A 23,999-nucleotide genomic window follows, 5' to 3' on the forward strand; every position below is an offset into this window, starting at 1 on the left:
CTTCAATTTTGTCAGAACCTTCTTCTCAGCTTGGGTTTCCTCATCAACTTTCAGAAGTTGGTTCTAATTCCAACTCAGAATTTGGAATTTCTTGGTTTTCTCATAAACACTACTCAGTCGGTGCTTCAGCTTCCTCAACACAAGGTATCCTTAATCAAAAAAGAAATTTGTCAATCCTTATCCCTTCCTCACATCTCCCTCAGAAATCTAGCTCGTCTAGTAGGTCTCCTGGCTTCCTCTATTCAAGCCATCTTCCCAGGTCCTTTACATTATCGCGCCCTTCAACGGCTCAAGATCTGCCATCTTCACAAGGGCCTCGCTTATTCAGACCCTTTGGTTCTAGATTCTGAATCCAAGGAAGAACTTCTATGGTGGTTGACTCATCTAGACGCCTGGAATGGCAGAACTATCTTCTCTGCCGCCCCAGATCTTGTATTAGAATCCGATGCAAGTCGGACCGGTTGGGTCGCAAGATGTGGTCAGTTCTCGACTGGAGGCGCATGATCTCTGAAGGAGTCCTTCTTGCACATAAACAGTTTAGAGATGCTTGCAGGTTCCTTTGCCATCCGCACTTTTACAAAGGACAGAGTAAGTTGCACCATCCTTCTAAGGATGGACAATTTGTCTGCGGTCAGGTATATCAACCATCTAGGCGGTACCAAGTCCAAGATTCTCTCCACTCTGGCGAAACATCTTTGGGAGTATTGTCTTCCTCATCGAATCTCAGTCAAGGCAGTGTTTCTGCCAGGCATGCTAAATACGGTAGCAGACTGGTATTCCAGACATCTTCACGACTCCAGCGATTGACGAATGCACCCTTCAGTATTCAATCATCTTACTTCCATCTTTGGCGAAATGTCCATAGACCTTTTTGCTTCTCGCCTCAACTCTCACCTTCCTTCCTATTTCAGTTGGAGGCCAGACCTACAGGCTCTTGCCATGGATGCTTTCCTTCAGACTTGGCTGTCATCCCTTCTTTACGCTTTTCCTCCCTTCCTGCTCATTCCTCGAGTCCTTGCCCAAGCATGCAGACAACGGTCCACTCTAGTTCTCATAACTTCTTTCTGGCAGGCTCAACCTTGGTATTCAACTTTATTGGAGTTGGCAATCGATCGACCCGTCTGGCTTCCTCACTTTCCCAACCTCCTCTTAGATCCCCAAGGCCAACAACATCATTTGATTCTCAGCAATTCCTTGTTCCTCATAGCTTGGAGGGTTTCGGGTCGTCCTGGAGAACCCCAGGAATTTTGGAGGATGCTGCTAAACTCATCCATTAGGCTAGGGCCCCTGGTACCTCCTAAGCCTACAAATCCGCATGGGCTCTTTGGAGCAGCTGGTGTATGGACAGGAATTCAGATCCCTTTTCAGCTGATGTAGTGTTAGTTGTAAATTTCCTTGCTTCTTTAGCCTCCCAAGGTAAGGCCTATCGCACTATTAATATTTACAGATCTGCCATCTCTGCTGAACATCAAAGAATCAATGGCAGACCAATCGGTGAACATCCTCTCATCTACCAACTGTTAAAGGGAGTAAGATGTGTTTTTCCTCCATCTCCTAAGTATAATGTTATGTGGGACGTTAATTTGGTATTAAAATTTCTTACAACTTGGCCAGATAGTGATTTACTCTCTCTCAAACAGTTTTCTGCTAAATTGACTATGCTTTTGTGTCTAGTCTCTCTCAAACGTGTTTCAGATGTTAAGGCATTAGATGTTACTTCCTTTTTCTTCTCTCCACTTGGTGTTTCTTTTCAGATCAAGAGACGTACAAAAACTAATTTAGCTTGTGTCAATTATCCGTTTTTTCCCTCTCATCCCAAATTGTGTGTTGGAAATTGTTTGAAAAGCTATGTGACTCGTACTGCAGATTTGAGATCATCCTCTGCCTCCCAATTACTTATTTCCTTTCAGAAACCCCACAACCCTGTTTCTTCTCCTACTCTGGATCGCTGGGTCAAATAGATCATGTCCCTAGCTGGCATTGATGTAGAGTTTTTCGGTGCCCATTCTGCTAGAGGGGCTATGGCCTTTCGCTCTTTCTGGGCAGGATCCTCTTTACAGGATATTCTCAAGTCTGCAGATTGGTCTAATGAAAGTACTTTTAGAACTTTTTATTGTAAGCCAATTTCTCATGTTTCAGATTCAGTTATTGCTATGCTTTGAACATGCATAATATGAGCCTCCGGTCTTGTAATAAAATTGAGATTTTCCTAGCCTTGGTGTCTGAAAGGCTAGATTTTATTAAACACACGGAGGCAAGTATTATCCCGCCACTGTTTCTAACCCGCCCTGTATCTTTATTTCAGTGCCAACTCCCTCTTCTAGCGTTGGCTCTTCATGATTTACATGGACAACTTTTACCAGCATTAGATTCTGCCATCAGCGTGCACTCTTCCCAGACTTCGCTCTACACTCGCCATCTTCGGCATTGTTTCATGGGCATTGTGACATTAGTTTCTATTTTTTATGTCATTTTGTTTGTTACTTCTCCTCTTTAGTTTCGCATCAAGAAAAGAGGGCTTGTTGCTCGCAGTTAAGATATTAGTACTGGTGTTCGATATCCTATTGGTTGTTCCTTTATGATGTCACTTTTGTAGTTTGTTTTTTCACTGGGAACTGTAGTTTCTACTTGGCTGCTGTTAAAATTAAAGCAAGAAAAGACTGCATAATACTCGCCTCCGTGTCTTTAATAAAATCTAGCCTTTCAGACACCAAGGCTAGGAAAATCTCAATTGTCCTTACGACTGCCATTTCTCCTTCTCTTGCTGGTCCGACTAGACCCGCCATTTTGCGGGGCGGTCTAGTCGCAACGCCTGCTGCCTTTCTGACCCCTTAGAAGGGTCGCTATGTGGCAGACGTGCGCAGCAGGTGCACCGCTAGCGCGCCTAAGGCAAGCCCGTCTGCGCCCGTCCGGCCAGGGCCAGGGGCCAAAAATACGGCCCTTTTTTACCAAAAAAATATATTTTATTCTATTAATCAACTCCTTGCACTCAGTAAACCTACCCTGGATTCCTGTCGGCATTCTTTTAATCCAGCCGTCCCGATCAAGGCCTGCAATACTTGCCAATGGGCTCCTCAGCTGGGACTATGGCAGCCCCAGGGTAAAAACAAGGAATCTGCAGGCAAATTTTTTATTAGTTAATTGTCGGTCCTTAACTGCTCATAAAATTCACATTTACTCATTGTTGAGTGATTATGTCCCAGAGACCTTATTTTTAACTGAAACCTGGCTATGCAAGGAATCTTCTCCAGACGTGGCCCTGGCGTTGCTCCAAGACTACTTAATATATCGATTAGATCGACCACACTCTAGGGGTGGTGGTGTAGCCATCTTTATAAAAATTCCATTAAATGTCTCGGTCAGTCCTTGCACATACCTGATTGTGAAAGTTTGTCTTTCTCATTAGCAGTTAACACTACATTTACATTCTCAGGAGTGTTGATTTATCGTCCCCCTGGCCCCTATGAGAGGTTTATACAGGCTCTTCTGGAACTGGTTGCAGATCTGGCCTATAGGAATTCCAACTTTACCATCCTCAGGGACTTTAACATTCACATGGATGAGGCGAACAATACAGCTGCAAATACCTTGCTGACAGACCTTGCAGCACTAGACCTGACACAGCTGGTAAACGGCCTCACACACACTAAAGGCCATACAATTGCTTTGGTGTTCAGCAATATTTCTGACCTATCTACTCAGACACATCTCCCTCTCTTATGGTCGGACCATTTATTTATTATGCCCACGCTCTCCAATTCATCTGCTTCCAGAAACCAACAGGTAAATAAGCAAACTGGTCATCAGTGGTCACAATTGAACTGTAATAAATGGATTGCCATCCTTGAAAATACTCGATTCAATCCTTTGGACCCTCCGCTATGCTCAGCAGATAAATGTAATGAGTGGATTTCCATCTCTCTAGATATTATACTTCAGGTAAAAACTATCACCAGAATTGTTCCCCAAAAGAAAGCACCATAGTTCGCTCCACAGTTGCTGCAGCTAAAAAACGAGTGCAAACAACTTGAAAGAAAGTGGAGGAAAACTTATGATGACACATCCAAACTTGAATATAGGAAAACAATTTGGAGCTTTCATGCAGAAATCAAAGCCTCACAGGCTTCCTTTTATGCAATCAAAATAGAACAATCCTCTAATTCTCAAAAAGATTTTTTCTTATATTTGAAGAGATGATTCAGGAGCCGCCCCATATTGATTGGACAGAAGCCCCCAAGGAACATAGCAATAAGTTGGCATGTTTCTTCTAACAGAAAATTCTTGACTTTCACGCAACCTTTTGTCAGAGGTGCTCTCTGAAAGCTGATATGAGAGGTCAGGATGAAGTCCTTAGTACTAGAGCCTCACTTTCAGTTTTCCTGCCACTGACGGAAGACATAGGCGATTTGGCCGCGGTCAGAAGTGGAAAACCGGCGGTCTCCCGCTGGTTTTACGCTGCCCAAAAGAATCCGCCATGGCGGTGCAGCTCGCTGCGCCGCCATGGGGATTCTGACACCCCATACCGCCATCCTGTTCCAGATGGCGGTATGGGGTGTCGTGGGGCCCCTGGGGGCCCCTGCAGTGCCCATGCCAATGGCATGGGCTCTGCAGGGGCCCCCGTAAGAGGGCCCCACTTTGAATTTCACTGTCTGCATTGCAGACAGTGAAGTTCGCGACGGGTGCAACTGCACCCGTCTCACCTTCCCACTCCGCCGGCTCCATTCAGAGCCGGCGTCCTCGTGGGAAGGTTGTTTTCCACTGGGCTGGCGGGCGGCCTTTTGGCGGTCGCCCGCCAGCCCAGTGGAAAACCCAGAATCACCGCAGCGGTCTGACGACCGCGGTGCGGTGTTCTGGCGGGGGTACTTTGGCGGGCGGCCTCCGCCGCCCGCCAAGGTAAGAATCACCCCCATAGTATCTAATCTGCTATGCACCATAAAATCTGGATCCCCACTGGACCTGGCACCCCCCCATGTCTTGGCTCTGACATTACAGTCCCAGTTCTAACCAATGTCCTTAATGAATCCTTAACAACAGGCCAGATACCGCCTCACTGAAAACATGCGATTGCCAAGCCTCTACTAAAAAAATAAGCTTGATGCAACACTATTGAGCAATTATAGACCTATCGCTCTCCTTCCCATAACATCCAAAATAATCGAAAAACATATCAATAGACAAGTGGGAGGATTTCTTGAAGACCATACACTTCTTCATCACACTCAAATGGGATTCAGACCTCAACATAGCACTGAGACGGCCCTTCTGGCTGTTATGGAAGCTACACAACAACGGTTAGACTCAGGGGGATATGCAGCAATCTTCCTATGAGATCTGAGTGCGGCTTGTGATATCGTAGACCATAGTACGCTGCTTCACAGAATCTCACATGTAGGTATTAAGGGGATCGCATGGAAGTGGATGTCCTCTTTTCTTAAGGATAGGATCTTTCAAGTTCTTAACCGTTCTTTTCTTTCCAACAGTTTCTCTCTCAGTTGTGGTGTACCGCAGGGCTTCTCCCTGAGCCCTACCCTTTTTAACATCTATATCTCACCATTAGGTGAGATAGTAGAACCCTACGGTCTCCCCCTTGTGTCTTATGCTGATGACACCCAGTTGGACTTTTCTTTCTCTACCAACATCAAGTCTGATCCTCAAGTTTAACATCTTGCCTCCAAGCTGCTGCCAGGTGGATGGCCGACTGTAAACTCAAACTAAACAATGATAAAACAGAAATTATGTTTGTAGGAAATTTCACCCTCTCTAGACCTCCTGCTCCAGTTCCAGAAGGACTGAAAGACCTTCTCCCATCAAAAGAGAATATAAAGAGCCTGGGCTTCTGGTTGGATCCTCTCCTCACAGTGGAATATCACTCAAAAACACTGGCGGCAATTTGTTTCAGCCTATTAAGACTTTTTAGGAAAGACTTCAAGCTACTTTCATTTTTGGCCAAAATAATTATTATCCAAGCCCTTATCATGTCACGCCTAGACTATGGGAATGCCCTTTTCTTCAGTTCTCCTTGTCACATACTAAAGAGACTGCAGGAAGTACAAAATGCTGCTGTTTGCTTACTCATAAACATCCCAAGACACCTCTCTGCTAAACCGGCCTTAGTCTCTCTTCACTGGCTCCCTGTTGAGCAACGTATCAACTTCAAAGCTATGTGCATGGTGCACAGAGCCCTGCATAAAAAGGGTCTGGTCTTCCTCAGGTGGATTATAATTGCTTATATTCTGCAGAGATTTCTTAGGTCCTCAACAGCTTCACTAATCAAAATTCCACGTGTCAAGAAATCAAGATGGAGAGGCTGAGCCTTTGACTTTAGAGCAGCCAACCTTTGGAATTCTCTTCCGTTGGGGCTCCGTTAAGAAGACCTAGAACTCTCCTTTTGTAGGAAATTGAAGACTCTACTGTTCACAACATAGGCCTTCTCGCAGACCTTTAGACTCACTCTAGCACTGAGAAGCCTCCGGGTTGCCATGCGCTCCATAAAACCCTTACACTTAAACTTAAACTTAAACTCTGAGGCGCATGCTTGGAATGCACGTGCAAGGGGTTCCAATGCTAGTGTGAATATTACTGGGGACAAGGGGCAATACTGTTGAGTGCTGCGTTTGATAGTGAGCGGATTGGATATGAAATGTCTAGTTTTCACCCAAGCCAGCAAGGTGTTGTGGAGTAAAGCAATCCATTGAAGGAACTAGGGGCCTATCCCAATTCATGTAAGGACTTCAATTATATTTATATCCGAGGGTGTCAAGCGCCTTCTCGATATCTAGCTATGCAACCTAGGAGTTAGCACCCAAAGACAGTGCCCAATCCATCAGCATGAACAGGCGATGTAGACTAAAGAAGGTATACCTCCCAGGTATGAACCTGTTCTTATCAACGCGCACTATATGTTGCTCTATGGGAATGAGCAGGTTAACCAACACCTTCCCCATAATCTTTTAGTCCATGTTCAATAGGGAGGGGGGGCAGCAGGACCCTATCAATAGTGCGTCTCTGTCCAGCTTAGGTAGGACAACCAGAGCTGCCTAACAGAGTGAGGATGGGAGCATGCCTGTTGAGAAGGCCGAGTTTAACACCTTCAACAAGTGAGGGGGTGAGTTTGGGCTGAAAGGTAGAGTGAAATTCCACTGGCCAGCCATCCGCTCCGGTAGGTCTTACCATGCACCATTTGTTTAATCTTGTCTGTAGTCTCTGTTACAGAGAGAAAGGCTTTAAGATCTGCTCATTGGGATGCCTGGAGGTGTGGTAGGTGTAGAGTGCCAGGAACAAACCAATTAGGATTTTGTCTACCGGATGAGGGGCTATGTAGAGCTTGGCATATTAGGAGCAAAAAGTGGCATTGGTGGCTTCTTGGGTGTTTAGAATGAGGCCTGTCTCACTATGAATAGTGGCAATGTGAACACTGGGTGAATCAGAGCGTAAGAGTCAGGTCAGAAGCCCTGCCAGCCTTGTCACCCTCCACAGGCTTTCTTGTCAGATATTCCTTATAATCTACTCTCCCCAACTGCTCCAATGCTGTCTGGAGGGTGAGCAGCACTTGCACTAGTGAAGAAGCTGTTAGTGAATAGCCATTTTCAAATGAAGAAATCGCCGAATTGGCTTACAGCTCAGATAATTGGGTTTATATGTTGCGGGAAATGCAAAGAGTGCCGTATAGGGATTAATATGAAATAATTTTTAGATCATCATGGCAATAAATTGATAATTAACAAGAAGATTACCTGCAACATAACCCATGTGGTGTACATAATAGAATGTTTCTGTGGTCTACGCTATGTGGGAAGTACGATTTGCCCACTAATTTTTTTTATTCTTGAACATATAAGAGCTGTACAAAATAAGGATATGACAAATGCCATGGTTAAACACTTGATGGTACATGAAGGTGCAAATTGGACAAATATTACATTTTTTTGAACTGCTAATATTGATTGTAATGAGAGAGGGGAGATCGAGAAATTCAATTGAGACGCCTGGAATGACGGTTTATAATCCAGCTCAAAACTAAGATCCTGTGGGGACTCAATGGAGATGAGGAACTTCATTATCACTTATAATTGAGTGCCTGGAAATAAATTTGTGTAAACAGTTAATATATGGATATCAAGTTGAACATATGAAAAGATGAATAGACCATGATTAATGATTTTGAAGACTAGTGAACCCTCCTTTTCTTTTTGGGATCCATACTAGGCTTATTGATTATTATATAATATGCAGACCCCTCTCATTTTTTCTGTCTCATCCTGTACATGAATTAGTTTTCAATAATTTGAATGATCTTGGACTTTGGTTGGTTCACATGCACCTTTAAATTAGTTTAATTGGAAAGTACATTTGTTTTATTTGGATATATGGTTTTAAAGATCACTACATGTCCCATAATGCACTATATATGTTAGAGAAGAGAGACTATAAATAACAAACCTAGAAGAAAGACATATGTACAGTGAACAAGCCAGAGAGGTCGAAACGCGTCGGTGGTGATGGTTGGTGATACACATTTCTGATTAAACAGCAAAGAAAACTTTCCTGGAGTGCAGCGTCATAACTGGTTACAGTTTTGTTTCATAATATATATATATATATATATATATATATATATATATATACATATATATATATACACATATACATAAATATATATATATATATATATATATGCTGAAAAAAACAAAGGTTACAGGGAAGTTACAGTTCAATTCTGAATTTACTCGTACAAAATCATAGAAATTCTGGAGGTATAGTTTGAGTTTTTTGATTCCCTGCTTCGGACTGGAGCTGGGAATCTACTTTTACCTAAGCAAGGCATGCAGAACAGGGTCCAAACTTCACTAGCCCACGATGCAGTCTCTCTGGCATCGCAGCCTTTCCTTGTGCTCTTCTAACAGGTACAAAGTGGTCTTCTTCTCGTCATCCCTCCAAGTCAAGCAAGTACTGAGGGTCAACATGCCAGGGCTGCCATATTCACCCCAGGAAAGTGCCCAGTCACTAACCAATAGGCTATGGGATCCCCTCCTACCTAGTGATGAAGTTCCTGTGATTTGTGGCCTTTGGCTATCCCATAATGCCACATTCTTGTCCCTATCAATAGCACAACATTTCCTCAGTCATGGGGAGCAAGGTAGCTTGTCCTAGAGGTGAAGCTACCTGAGGGCAACACACCCATGGTAAAACTGGTTTGTGGGTGAGTTTCCCCCATCTGGCCCTGTCTCCATGTTGTCTACAAGAACAAACGTCATCCTGCTTAGGGGTGTTGGGCCTGGCAGCCTATCACACGTGGCTTCCCCTTTGAAGTTCACCCCTGGCTAACCCGCTGAGGTGTCATCCGGGCAGAGAAGTTGACACCACACTACTGTGGCACTCCCCTTTGTTCCCAAGCCTGGGAGTCATTCACATGTCTCCCCATAAGGTCAGAAACCTGTCTGAGTGTGTACACCTTTGTGAGGCTGCAGGACAAGCAGATCACAGAGGGACACCTTTTTGAAAGCTTCCCCCCATTAATATTGAAATTAATTTCCACATGGGCATCAAGTCGCATTTAGTTCTGCAATCATTTTGATACCTCACATGACTCAGTTTGGTAATCCCAGTCAAACGTTAGCTGGGTGGGGATGCCTCGCGGTAACCCTATACTAGAAAATGGGGCTACCAACTTTACCTATGGCAAAATGGCAAACTGGAAGTGTTACTGCTATAACATTTCATAAAACATATGTCTTACTTAGCAAAATTTTGCTCTCTGCCATAGGACTCGATAGGCTTTTCTTAGGGGAGACTTACATATAATGTTAAGGGATAGGGTGGCTTTGCCATAGGTTTAAATGGTGAAGTCGAACTGGCAGTTTGAACAAAGCCCTTCCAGTCTTCAATGTGGTTCATAACAACATATAATCATGAACATTTGCAGGTTAGAGCAGCCTTCAATAAATATTGTCACTTAATCAGAAGTGATCTTATTATATGACAACAAGTGTGGCGACGCCCTTTGATCTGGTTCAGGCGAGGGAGATCGATTCAGGACCACTTAGTTAGAAGTGATGTGAAAACTAGGCCAGAAAACAAACTTGGTGAAAACCTCATGAACCTTTTGTTAAATACAATAAAAGTGAGCTTGCAGGCCTGGAGAAAGCTTAACTTGTATGATACTGTATGTAGAAAGAATATGGGGGTCATTCTGACCCTGGCGGTAAAAACCGCCAGGGCCAACGACCGCGGGAGCACCGCCAACAGGCTGGCGGTGCTCCCATGGGCATTCTGACCGCGGCGGTACAGCCGCAGTCAGAAACGGAAAACCGGCGGTGTACCGCCGGTTTCCCGCTGCCCTGGGGAATCCTCCATGGCGGCGCAGCTTGCTGCGCCGCCATGGGGATTCCGAGCCCCATACCGCCATCCTGTTCCTGGCGGTTTTGGCTGCCGGGAAGAGAATGGCGGTATGGGGTGCCGTGGGGCCCCTGCAGTGCCCATGCCAATGGCATGGGCACTGCAGGGGCCCCCGTAACAGGGCCCCACAAAGATTTTCAGTGTCTGCCATGCAGACACTGAAAATCGCGACGGGTGCAACTGCACCCGTCGCACCCCTTCCACTCCGCCGGCTCCATTCGGAGCCGGCATCCTCATGGAAGGGTGTTTCCCGCTGGGCTGGTGGGCGGCCTTCTGGCGGTCGCCCGCCAGCCCAGCGGGAAACCCAGAATACCCGTGGCGGTCTTTTGAGCGCGCAGCGGTATTCTTGCGGGCCCCGCCAGGCCGGCGGCTACCGCCGCCGGCCAGGGTCGGAATGAGGCCCTATATGTTTTAAAGGAAGATTAAACTATAAGAGCAGTTTTATAGTGTAAATGCTCACATTTCCCTGTCCTAAGAATGATATAAGTAGCTCCACACTACTGCTACATAAGATAATATTGTAACATGTAACGGCAATAAAGAACAATGACACAATGTATTCAGTGGTGAGACGCTTTGAGAAGAGCAACAAAAATGAAATGAAATGGAAGTATAGTGGTATAGTACAGATACCCAAAAGTACAAGGGGCAGAGAAGGAAAAGATGAGTTGAGGAAACTGAAGGCCAAGTTGATTTTAGAGATGGATTATATAGGAACCGAATTAGTTAAATGTGGATAAAGAATTGTATGCTTTTTTTTGTATGAAGGAGTGCACAAAGCTTCTGAAACCCGAAAGGCAGTGCCATATTTGTGAGATTAAGAATATTATTTGTTCTTTAGTTGATTTTGTGTTCTATATACCTTTTTCAGAGACTGATAAAGAAGGATTGAAATAGATGATAAAATGCATTGATGACTGTCATAAAAATATTGAACTTTCTGTGGGAATATTACAATGAATATACGGCATATCCTGATGGATTATTGAAGAATTAGTGCTGATTTGATTTGGATATCCAATATATAATGTGAAGATTTTCAAATGAAGATTTTTGTTTTTAGGCTCGACACTGCTGGAATTGCCTGTGTGAGAACTTAATGCCCCAGCAGTCACTGTGGCATACCTCTCTCTCCCAAGGCCATGGCCACAGGCACTACCATTTTCTGCTGCCGGTGGTCCTACTGCAACATCCTGACTGTACAGTTCCCTTTTGCATCAGTTTCTCTGTCGTTGACTGAGGTGTAGGGAGAGGCTGTGGGCTAGTATATCAGTGTGTTTATGTATGTGAGGTTTTTCTATATGTGTGTAAGCATGTGTCTGAGTGTATTTAAGTGAGCTTATTGGTGTGCATGTGTCTTAATGTATGTTTATCAATGTGTGTGTATATGTATGTGTGTGTTTGTGTGTGCATGTGTGTGATTGTGTGTGTGTATCTCTTAGTGGCTTGGGTGTTGCTTGTGCTTACTCGTAGGTAGAGTTAGTTATAGGGTTCTCTTGCACAGTGGGTATTGATTATCTTACATTTTGGCCATTTTGAGGCCTGTCCAGGCATACTTTTAGCCGTCGGGCAGAGTTTATGTGATTAAAAACATTCACAGATTGGAGATTTTGGTAAGCACCCTTTTGTTGTTGTTGGTTTTTATTGAAGTGGAGCTGGTGGAGCCAACAGAGCTTGTGAAGCATGAATTTAGAGTGACAGGAGCACCACTGATTTACAGTTGTTTTCCTGCACACCATACTTTAAAATAATATTTTACTCTGTAGTTGCTCAATATTTGTCAGTGTTTAGTGTTTTTGTTGTTTACTCTAAATAGATATCCTGCATGATCATTCTGCAGTCACACAAAATTGCAAGCTTACATTTACTCACTCATTGTTTCATGCATTCACTCATCCATTGCCACTAATGACTCATTCTCACACCTAACCCATCACCCTAGCACACAACACAAACCAGCTCACCAAATTAATAAAGAAGCACTAAGGCACCAATCACAAGAGGGGCAGCTAGATATGTTGTGGTTACTGCACCTGCTAAATACTGACATTGATGGTCCCAGTAAATAGCTCCTATTTCGTGTCTTACATCGTTAAACTGGACACAACATGCAGAATTTGGTTCTTATCACACAGTAATTTCACAGTAATGTCTATTAGTTTTAACAGCAAGAAAATGACACGCAGAAGCTACCCATTTTGGCAGGAAGGTCTACATTGCTTTACACTCATGTATAATTTTGCTTTCCATAACATATGATAAACCTGAGACACAGTCAGCAGTACAGTAACAGGATTGGTGACTACAGTAGTGCAGTAGCATTTGTGCATAGGGCAGTACATATCTGAAACCCTGTAAACACTAAAATCTAAAAGAAAAACAAACATAAACAATGGCATGGAGTCTCTTGCAGCTGGCTGGGGGTACGCATGTCGTAGAAGGGAGGAGGAATGCAAACAGAGATGGGGGAAGAGGGAAGCCAGGGAGAGGATCACCTGCTGTCTACACAAGCAAATACAATGCCAGTAAAGACCTGCAAGTGTCTGCAGTATTTGCGGAGGTTATGTCCGGTAACCTATAGCAACAGCAATGGAAGCAGGAAACAAGTTTGTTTTATTTGTCTCCAGGGCCATGGCAATACAGTAACTGCCTATGGTGGTCTGTCATCAGATTTAGCTTCTACCTTCTCCAGATATTTCTGCCAGTCCGGTTAGGGGAGTCAGAGCAGACTTCCAACACATGGCTATCATTCGTCTATAAATGTATTGACAGGTTTAACATGGCAGATCAGGAAGTAACACCCAATAACCAATGTATACGCTCTCTCTTGAAGGGGGTGTCCAGAACCTCTGATATAAATCGCACAATCTCATCCCAGTAGGGGACAAGCTGGGCCAGCTCTAGGCCATGTGTACAAAGTCTGGGCAGGTGTCTGCAGTCCCTTGGTACATGCACGCCAACCATTCTGGGGTGAGGTACGTGTGGTGAAGATAATTAAACTATGTGTACTCTAGCCTGGCGTTCAAGGAAATCAGTTTTGTTACCCCTATACTCTGTGTCCATTGCTTATCTGTCAATTTGATGGTAAGGGCAGCATCCCAATAAGCTAAGAGGTGGTGGAGGGAAACCTCCCTATTAGAGTGTGTAGAGCTATACAGATGTGGTATAGGCCATTGTGTCAACAAAACCTGAAAAAGTAAGGCGGTCCCTGGTTTGTCATGTGTTTTACACCACATTAAGTGTAAGTATCTTGTAAGTGTAGCATAGATAAGGAAAGAGCCGTGTGGTATACCAAAATCTTCCACCAGACTCTCAAACATGCTAAGATTCCTATCCGTGAACAGGTTGCCCTAGCCTGTAAGACCAGCGTTAGACCAGGCTGCTGCAACCAGTCGAACCTGTAACTCATGCCACCCCGCTGATGCCCAGAGGGTAGCTCTGATGCATAGGGAGGGCAATCCCATGCCTTGGTCACATATGTGGTCCCGCAGGTCTTAGACACTTTCATGAGGGCATTTCCCCTTCTCCCGGGCACCTTCGTGTTGGAGCCCAGAAGCCACAGCAGTACTTGGGGCGGTGTTGCCCCACAAAATCATAGCCATTTTGACCCACAAGCCACTGCAAGGCCCATTGGAGCTGGGAAGCTGCATAACAATATTCATAATTTGTGGCATCTAGCCTGGCCTGTTCTAATGGGGTGTAAAGTTTAGCAAGTGCTACTCGACATCTGCCCTTGCCCCATATATCAATGCATTTAGGAGTGCACATAGATCTGCAATTGTCAGGTGGGTAACAGCATTGGCAGGGCAGAGAAGAAATACAGTATCCTGGGGAGCATTAACATCTCTGATATGACAACTCTGCCTGTTGGAGACAGCGGAAAGAATGTCCAAATTGGGATGAAAGACCTTGCACCCATAAGGGTTCCTCCCACATTGTCATCTGTTCAATCCTTGTCAGAATGATACACCCTGCTTCCCAGGTATTTAATGGAATTGTATGAGCAGGGGAGTGGGATGCATCGGAGCCATCTCTGCTGAGGCTCAGAAAAGGGTGTCAATGAAAAAACTGGGATTTTCCCAGTACACCCTTAGTCCGGATGCTTCTCTGAATTGTCGTAGGAGTTCCACAAGACTAGGAAGCACAGTGGCATCATCTAACAGGTATACTAGAGCAACATCAGCATATAATAATATTACTCACGAACTGCCACCAGCTCGAATTCCCCAGTTATCTAGGTTGACCTTAGAGCCTAGGTAATTGCTCCTTACTTTGATTGTGACGATTGTGCAATGAACTGTGTGCTTTTAAAATTGTTTTTCTTATACTTGTGTCTTTTTTAACTTTGTCATCACTCACGATGCCCGTGTTCAGTGGCATTTGTTAGTTATTTGCAGAACTCAGCATTGTTTTTAGCATTTTACTCTTTATATATTGGTTCTCCCTGGGAAAGTCGGTCATGGACTGTTAGTGCTCTACTTGTGCCAAGCTGGATATTTTTATTATCGGGGTCAGGACTCCAGCCTTCAGATTGTCCTCCCGACTGCCATTTACCCCTTCTCTTGCTGGTCCCGACTAGACCGGTCCAGTTGCGTCGCCTGCAGCCTTTCTGACCCCTTATAAGGGTCGCTATGTGACGGACGTGCAGCGGACCTTAGAGCCTAGGTAATTGCTCCTTACTTTGACTGTGACTAATTGAGCAACAAACTGTCTGCTTATAAAATAGTTTTTATTACACTTGTGTCTTTTTTAACTTTCCTGTCGTCACGATGCCCCTGTTCAGTGACATTTGTTGGTTATTGGCAGAGCTCAGCATTGTTTTTAGCATTTTACTCTTCATATAGTGGTTCTCCCTGGGAAAGTCGGTCATGCGCTCTTAGCGCTCTACTCATGTCCAGCTGGATATTTTTTTTATCGGGTTCAGGACTCCAGCCTTCAGATTTTATTACAAGACCGGAGGCTCATATTATGCAGTCTTTTCTTGCTTTAATTTTAACAGCAGCCAAGTAGGCCGAGTGAGGAGGTAGGCAGGACCTTGAGATGACTACCACTGCAACGAGAACACCAAGAAGTACAGAGGATGCCGAGGCAGTTTTCAGAAGTGGTGTTAGCCTTTACAGATTTCTCCTCTGGATTGTCAGCTGAATGATGTTCTACAGTCTTTGTGGGAAGGATTAAAAAATAGTTTATCACTCTCTACCTTGAGCGGCCAGTGGGCAGCTATTCGATCAGTCAGGGTAATTTGGCAGATGTGGAGGATTTGGTGTCAAGATTGTTGTGCAGTTTTTTTCTATGACCTGGCCTTTGGTTAAGCCTTTATTTCCCTTATGGGAGCTCCCTCTGGTGCTAAGAGCATTGATCTCCCATACCTTTGAGCCCTTGGAATTGGTTGAGATCTAATTTTTGACCTTTAACTACAGTTCCCAGTGAAAAAACAAACTACAAAAGTGACATCATAAAGGAACAACCAATAGGATATCGAACACCAGTACTAATATCTTAACTGCGAGCAACAAACCCTCTTTTCTTGCTGCTCGCAGTCAAGATAAGTATCACCATGTTTTCCTCACTTCATAATATTGTTTAAGCCACTGTTATAATTATTTATATTGAATAATAATGTTTAGTTTTTGAAATGTGTTTATGCCGCTTTGTACGCGCGTGTTACTCTCGTTCAGCAGCGTGTCTTTCAACGGTCATTTTCGGCCGTTGTAGAGGTGCGCGTGCAAGCGCGTACGCATTTGTCTCTTCATTCCCCACTTGAATAGCGCGTCCGTTCAGCCCTCCCCTTAGACTTCATTTCGAGCGTATTTTCGCTCATTTTTTCTTCAGTCGGGCTCCAGATTTCGGTCAGCACACAGCTCTATCCTCGAGACGGGAAACATCCTTTATGCCGACTTTTTTATAACGAAGTCCTGGTTAACGAAAGCGGAACAGCGCTTTCTTTAACCACGACTTCGTTATTTTGTGCCTTAACCACGCATGTCCTGAACAACGAACATGCATGGTTAAGGTACAAACAAGGGAGTCAGCTGAGGAGGACGACGCAGATGAGGCGACGACTCAGGTAAGTGGGGGGTTTTAGGTTTTGGGGAGGGGGTGGGGGGTCGGGGGTTTTAGGTTTTGGGTTGGGGTTGGGGGGTGGGGCGTTTTTGGTTTTGGGGAGGGGGTGGGGGGGTCGGGGGGTTTTAGGTTTTGGGGTGGGGTTGGGGGGGTGGGGCGTTTTAGGTTTTGGGGAGGGGGTGGGGGGTTGGGGTTTTAGGTTTTGGGGTGGGGTTGGGGGGGTGGGGCGTTTTTGGTTTTGGGGAGGGGGTGGGGGGTCGGGGTTTTAGGTTTTGGGGTGGGGTTGGGGGAGTGGGGCGTTTTTGGTTTTGGGGAGGGGGTGGGGGTCGGGGGTGTTAGGTTTTGGGGTGGGGTTGGGGGGATGGGGTGAGGCATGCAGGATCAATGGGTGCCTGTTACTAATGACTTTACCAGGAATGCCTTTACAATGAAATATCGTTGTTAAGGCATGCGTGGTAAAGGCATTAGTTGTAACAACTAGGTCGGTGTTCTGACCTCGTTGTTTAGGCACCCGTTGTTTTGTCAGTCGGCATTCCGTCGTACAACCCCTCGAGACGCTTCTCCTTCAAAGAGACTGTTGTTTTTGGGAACCGCCCCAAATTCTGGGCTCCTGCCCCCCTTTAGCCACTCCTTCTCTCCTCTCCTCACAGTTTTAACCCCTGGTTAACCGGATAGTTTTCACTACAGATATTTTTTGCCAAATCTTCAATATATTTTTATTTTCTGACACATATATATTCATTATTATTTCCTTTTTGATTACAATGGCCGAGGAAGAAGATTCCCAAGTTTTTCAAGAAAATTTGAAATCTTTTATCAAAGATTCAGTTCAGCAAGCAGTTGCTGTTTATATCTCTGACATAACTAAGAATTTGGAAGCCTCCTTTTCTAAAATTATGTCCACTTCTAAAGTGCCTTCTAACAAAGGCAAGAAACGTGCGGCTACCCTCCCAGTGCCTTCAAAAGGCGTTTCTTCTGGTACTTCCACCCGAGAGGTGTTTAAATCGGGTTCCTCTCTTTCTCCAATTCATATTACACAATTGAGAGACACTGATGATGAGGATGATGACTCCCCTAGTCATACTGATGATATGGACGGTTCTTCAGATCCTTTTTCGTCTGGGCCTCTGGAGAAAAGGCGTAAAATTTCTCCTGGTGACGGTGGTGACGTTCACCCTGTGTCTCATATTTTGGTGGACCATTCTGGTGAGCCCATGTTTGACCCTTCCCTAATGGTTCATCCAAATTCAAAAGAGTGGTACCCATCTGACCATGTTGCTGACTATGTCTCCTTCTTTTTACGCCACCCTCTTGATAAAGCTACCCGAAATAAACTTAAATCAGAATGTCCTCGCCCCTCGTTACCTGATAACATTACTTCTACCCTGGTTATTGATCCCAATATGCTCATGTTTTTTTACCAAATTAGGCAAGGATCCCAAGAAAGGTGTCGATAGAGCCTGGTCAGGTTGTCAAGACAAGCTTCTGGATTTGGTGGGTCCTCTCACCAGGATTTTTGATTTGGCAGAGGAGGCTAAAATGGACAACATTCCGATTGACCCTGAGGTTCTCTCGAACTGGGCGCAACGCGCTATTTGTATGTTGGGCAATGCCAATACTCAACTGTCCATTGAAAGGAGGAAAAGTCTCCTGTTGAAAATTGATCCCAAACTGGCTTCTTTAGCCTCCAAGGATGATGGTCCGTCAGCTAAGGACCAATTATTTTGGGATTCGTTTATCAAGGAGCTTGGCAAATACGTGTCCACCTTTGCATCCCTTGACAAAGCCCATCTTTCCATGAAAAAGATTTTCTCATCTCAGGTTTTTGCCAGGGCCGGCAAAGGCAGGAGTCGCTTTGCCGGCCACTCCATCAGAGGCCAATATACGAACAGAGACTCCTACAATCAGCAATCCCAGCTTGAGACCTACACAGGATAAAAGCCAAGATTCTACCCCCGTCGCTCAAGAGGCTATCGTCACAGGGACTACGCCATCAAAGGAGATCAAACCTCCGGTAAGTGTTTCCAGTTCTGGCCTTCCTCCAGTAGGAGGCAGACTGGCTCTATTTTTAAATTCATGGCTTTCTCTAACTTCAGATCCCTGGGTAATTCAACCCGTTCAAGGTTACCTATTAGAGTTTTACCAAACCCCATTTCAATCCCGTTTTCCTCTTCCCCTTGTTTTTTCCCAAGATCAAACCGATCTTCTGCACGACGAAATCCAGTCTCTTCTCACCAAGCATGCTAATAGAGCCTGTCCTGTTCGACCCTTCAGGTTTCCTCAGCACCATTTTCCTCATCCAGAAGAAAAATCAGAAATTTCGTTTAGTCTTAAACCTAAAGACTTTCAACAACTTTGTGGTGTACCTACATTTCAAGATGGAAACTATCCTCCATCTCAGAGACATTCTGCTTAAGAACGATTGGTTGGTCAGATTAGACCTTCAAGATGCCTACCTGACGGTGCCAATTCATCACTCACACAGGAAATTCCTTCAATTCCAGTGGCAAAGCTCTTTTTATCAGTTCAGAGTTCTTCCTTTAGGTCTTTCTTCCACTCCTTGGTGTTTCACCAAAATTCTCAAGCCCGTCGCAGCCTTTCTCCGTGCTCACGGTGTTCGTCTGATTCTTTACTTAGACGATTTTCTTTTGATGGCACAAGACAAACGTCTTCCTCTCGACCATCTTCAATTTTGTCAGAACCTTCTTCTCAGCTTGGGTTTCCTCATCAACTTTCAGAAGTTGGTTCTAATTCCAACTCAGAATTTGGAATTTCTCGGTTTTCTCATAAACACTACTCAGTCGGTGCTTCAGCTTCCTCAACACAAGGTATCCTTAATCAAAAAAGAAATTTGTCAATCCTTATCCCTTCCTCACATCTCCCTCAGAAATCTAGCTCATCTAGTAGGTCTCCTGGCTTCCTCTATTCAAGCCATCTTCGCAGGTCCTTTACATTATCGCGCCCTTCAACGGCTCAAGATCTGCCATCTTCACAAGGGCCTCGCTTATTCAGACCCTTTGGTTCTAGATTCTGAATCCAAGGAAGAACTTCTATGGTGGTTGACTCATCTAGACGCCTGGAATGGCAGAACTATCTTCTCTGCCGCCCCAGATCTTGTATTAGAATCCGATGCAAGTCGGACCGGTTGGGTCGCAAGATGTGGTCAGTTCTCAACTGGAGGCGCATGGTCTCTGAAGGAGTCCTTCTTGCACATAAACAGTTTAGAGATGCTTGCAGGTTCCTTTGCCATCCGCACTTTTACAAAGGACAGAGTAAGTTGCACCATCCTTCTAAGGATGGACAATTTGTCTGCGGTCAGGTATATTAACCATCTAGGCGGTACCAAGTCCAAGATTCTCTCCACTCTGGCGAAACATCTTTGGGAGTATTGTCTTCCTCATCGAATCTCAGTCAAGGCAGTGTTTCTGCCAGGCATGCTAAATACGGTAGCAGACTGGTATTCCAGACATCTTCACGACTCCAGCGATTGACAATTGCACCCTTCAGTATTCAATCATCTTACTTCCATCTTTGGCGAAATGTCCATAGACCTTTTTGCTTCTCGCCTCAACTCTCACCTTCCTTCCTATTTCAGTTGGAGGCCAGACCTACAGGCTCTTGCCATGGATGCTTTCCTTCAGACTTGGCTGTCATCCCTTCTTTACGCTTTTCCTCCCTTCCTGCTCATTCCTCGAGTCCTTGCCCAAGCATGCAGACAACGGTCCACTCTAGTTCTCATAACTTCTTTCTGGCAGGCTCAACCTTGGTATTCAACTTTATTGGAGTTGGCAATCGATCGACCCGTCTGGCTTCCTCACTTTCCCAACCTCCTCTTAGATCCCCAAGGCCAACAACATCATTTGATTCTCAGCAATTCCTTGTTCCTCATAGCTTGGAGGGTTTCGGGTCGTCCTGGAGAACCCCAGGAATTTTGGAGGATGCTGCTAAACTCATCCATTAGGCTAGGGCCCCTGGTACCTCCTAAGCCTACAAATCCGCATGGGCCCTTTGGAGCAGCTGGTGTATGGACAGGAATTCAGATCCCTTTTCAGCTGATGTAGTGTTAGTTGTAAATTTCCTTGCTTCTTTAGCCTCCCAAGGTAAGGCCTATCACACTATTAATATTTACAGATCTGCCATCTCTGCTGAACATCAAATAATCAATGGCAGACCAATCGGTGAACATCCTCTCATCTACCAACTGTTAAAGGGAGTAAGATGTGTTTTTCCTCCATCTCCTAAGTATAATGTTATGTGGGACGTTAATTTGGTATTAAAATTTCTTACAACTTGGCCAGATAGTGATTTACTCTCTCTCAAACAGTTTTCTGCTAAATTGACTATGCTTTTGTGTCTAGTCTCTCTCAAACGTGTTTCAGATGTTAAGGCATTAGATGTTACTTCCTTTTTCTTCCCTCCACTTGGTGTTTCTTTTCAGATCAAGAGACGTACAAAAACTAATTTAGCTTGTGTCAATTATCAGTTTTTTCCCTCTCAACCCAAATTGTGTGTTGGAAATTGTTTGAAAAGCTATGTGACTCGTACTGCAGATTTGAGATCATCCTCTGCCTCCCAATTACTTATTTCCTTTCAGAAACCCCACAACCCTGTTTCTTCTCCTACTCTGGATCGCTGGGTCAAATGGATCATGTCCCTAGCTGGCATTGATGTAGAGTTTTTCGGTGCCCATTCTGCTAGAGGGGCTATGGCCTCTCGCTCTTTCTGGGCAGGATCCTCTTTACAGGATATTCTCAAGTCTGCAGATTGATCTAATGAAAGTACTTTTAGAACTTTTTATTGTAAGCCAATTTCTCATATTTCAGATTCAGTTATTGCTATGCTTTGAACATGCATAATATGAGCCTCCGGTCTTGTAATAAAATTTAGATTTTCCTAGCCTTGGTGTCTGAAAGGCTAGATTTTATTAAACACACGGAGGCAAGTATTATCCCGCCACTGTTTCTAACCCGCCCTGTATCTTTATTTCAGTGCCAACTCCCTCTTCTAGCGTTGGCTCTTCATGATTTACATGGACAACTTTTACCAGCATTAGATTCTGCCATCAGCGTGCACTCTTCCCAGACTTCGCTCTACACTCGCCATCTTCGGGATTGTTTCATGGGCATTGTGACATTAGTTTCTATTTTTTATATCATTTTGTTTGTTACTTCTCCTCTTTAGTTTCGCATCAAGAAAAGAGGGCTTGTTGCTCGCAGTTAAGATATTAGTACTGGTGTTCGATATCCTATTGGTTGTTCCTTTATGATGTCACTTTTGTAGTTTGTTTTTTCACTGGGAACTGTAGTTTCTACTTGGCTGCTGTTAAAATTAAAGCAAGAAAAGACAGCATAATACTCACCTCCGTGTCTTTAATAAAATCTAGCCTTTCAGACACCAAGGCTAGGAAAATCTCAATTGTCCTTACGACTGCCATTTCTCCTTCTCTTGCTGGTCCGACTAGACCCGCCATTTTGCGGGGCGGTCTAGTCGCAACGCCTGCTGCCTTTCTGACCCCTTAGAAGGGTCTCTATGGGGCAGACGTGCGCAACAGGTGCACCGCTAGCGCGTCTAAGGCAAGCCCGTCTGCGCCCGTCCGGCCAGGGCCAGGGGCCAAAAATAAGGCCCTTTTTTACCAAAAAAATATATTTTATTCTATTAATCAACTCCTTGCACTCAGTAAACCTACCCTGGATTCCTGTCGGCATTCTTTTAATCCAGCCGTCCCGATCAAGGCCTGCAATACTTGCCAATGGGCTCCTCAGCTGGGACTATGGCAGCCCCAGGGTAAAAACAAGGAATCTGCGGGCAAATTTTTTATTAGTTAATTGTCGGTCCTTAAATGCTCATAACATTCACATTTACTCATTGTTGAGTGATTATGCCCCAGAGACCTTATTTTTAACTGAAACCTGCCTATGCAAGGAATCTTCTCCAGACGTGGCCCTGGCGTTGCTCCAAGACTACTTAATATATCGATTAGATCGACCACACTCTAGGGGTGGTGGTGTAGCCATCTTTATAAAAATTCCATTAAATGTCTCGGTCAGTCCTTGCACATACCTGATTGTGAAAGTTTGTCTTTCTCATTAGCAGTTAACACTACATTTACATTCTCAGGAGTGTTGATTTATCGTCCCCCTGGCCCCTATGAGAGGTTTATACAGGCTCTTCTGGAACTGGTTGCAGATCTGGCCTATAGGAATTCCAACTTTACCATCCTCAGGGACTTTAACATTCACATGGATGAGGCGAACAATACAGCTGCAAATACCTTGCTGACAGACCTTGCAGCACTAGACCTGACACAGCTGGTAAACGGCCTCACACACACTAAAGGCCATGCAATTGCTTTGGTGTTCAGCAATATTTCTGACCTATCTACTCAGACACATCTCCCTCTCTTATGGTCGGACCATTTATTTATTACGCCCACGCTCTCCAATTCATCTGCTTCCAGAAACCAGCAGGTAAATAAGCAAACTGGTCATCAGTGGTCACAATTGAACTGTAATAAATGGATTGCCATCCTTGAAAATACTCGATTCAATCCTTTGGATTCTCCGCTATGCTCAGCAGATAAATGTAATGAGTGGATTTCCATCTCTCTAGATATTATACTTCAGGTAAAAACTATCACCAGAATTGTTCCCCAAAAGAAAGCACCATAGTTCGCTCCACAGTTGCTGCAGCTAAAAAACGAGTGCAAACAACTTGAAAGAAAGTGGAGGAAAACTTATGATGACACATCCAAACTTGAATATAGGAAAACAATTTGGAGCTTCCATGCAGAAATCAAAGCCTCACAGGCTTCCTTTTATGCAATCAAAATAGAACAATCCTCTAATTCTCCAAAAGATTTTTTCTTATATTTGAAGAGATGATTCAGGAGCCGCCCCATATTGATTGGACAGAAGCCCCCAAGGAACATAGCAATAAGTTGGCATGTTTCTTCTAACAGAAAATTCTTGACTTTCACGCAACCTTTTGTCAGAGGTGCTCTCTGAAAGCTGATATGAGAGGTCAGGATGAAGTCCTTAGTACTAGAGCCTCACTTTCAGTTTTCCTGCCACTGACGGAAGACATAGGGGGTCATTCTGACCCGCCAGGGTTGGCGGGAGCACCGCCAACAGGCTGGCGGTGCCCCGCAGGGCATTCTGACCGCGGCGATTTGGACGCGGTCAGAAGTGGAAAACCGGCGGTCTCCCGCTGGTTTTACGCTGCCCAAAAGAATCCGCCATGGCAGCGCAGCTCGCTGCGCCGCCATGGGGATTCTGACACCCCATACCGCCATCCTGTTCCTGGCAGCTCTGCCGCCAGGAACAGGATGGCGGTATGGGGTGTCGTGGGGCCCCTGGGGGCCCCTGCAGTGCCCATGCCAATGGCATGGGCACTGCAGGGGCCCCCGTAAGAGGGCCCCACTTTGAATTTCACTGTCTGCATTGCAGGCAGTGAAATTCGCGATGGGTGCAACTGCACCCGTCTCACCTTCCCACTCCGCCGGCTCCATTCAGAGCCGGCGTCCTCGTGGGAAGGTTGTTTTC

Source organism: Pleurodeles waltl, chromosome 2_2, assembly GCF_031143425.1.
Source record: "Pleurodeles waltl isolate 20211129_DDA chromosome 2_2, aPleWal1.hap1.20221129, whole genome shotgun sequence".
Taxonomy (NCBI): Eukaryota; Metazoa; Chordata; class Amphibia; order Caudata; family Salamandridae; genus Pleurodeles; species Pleurodeles waltl.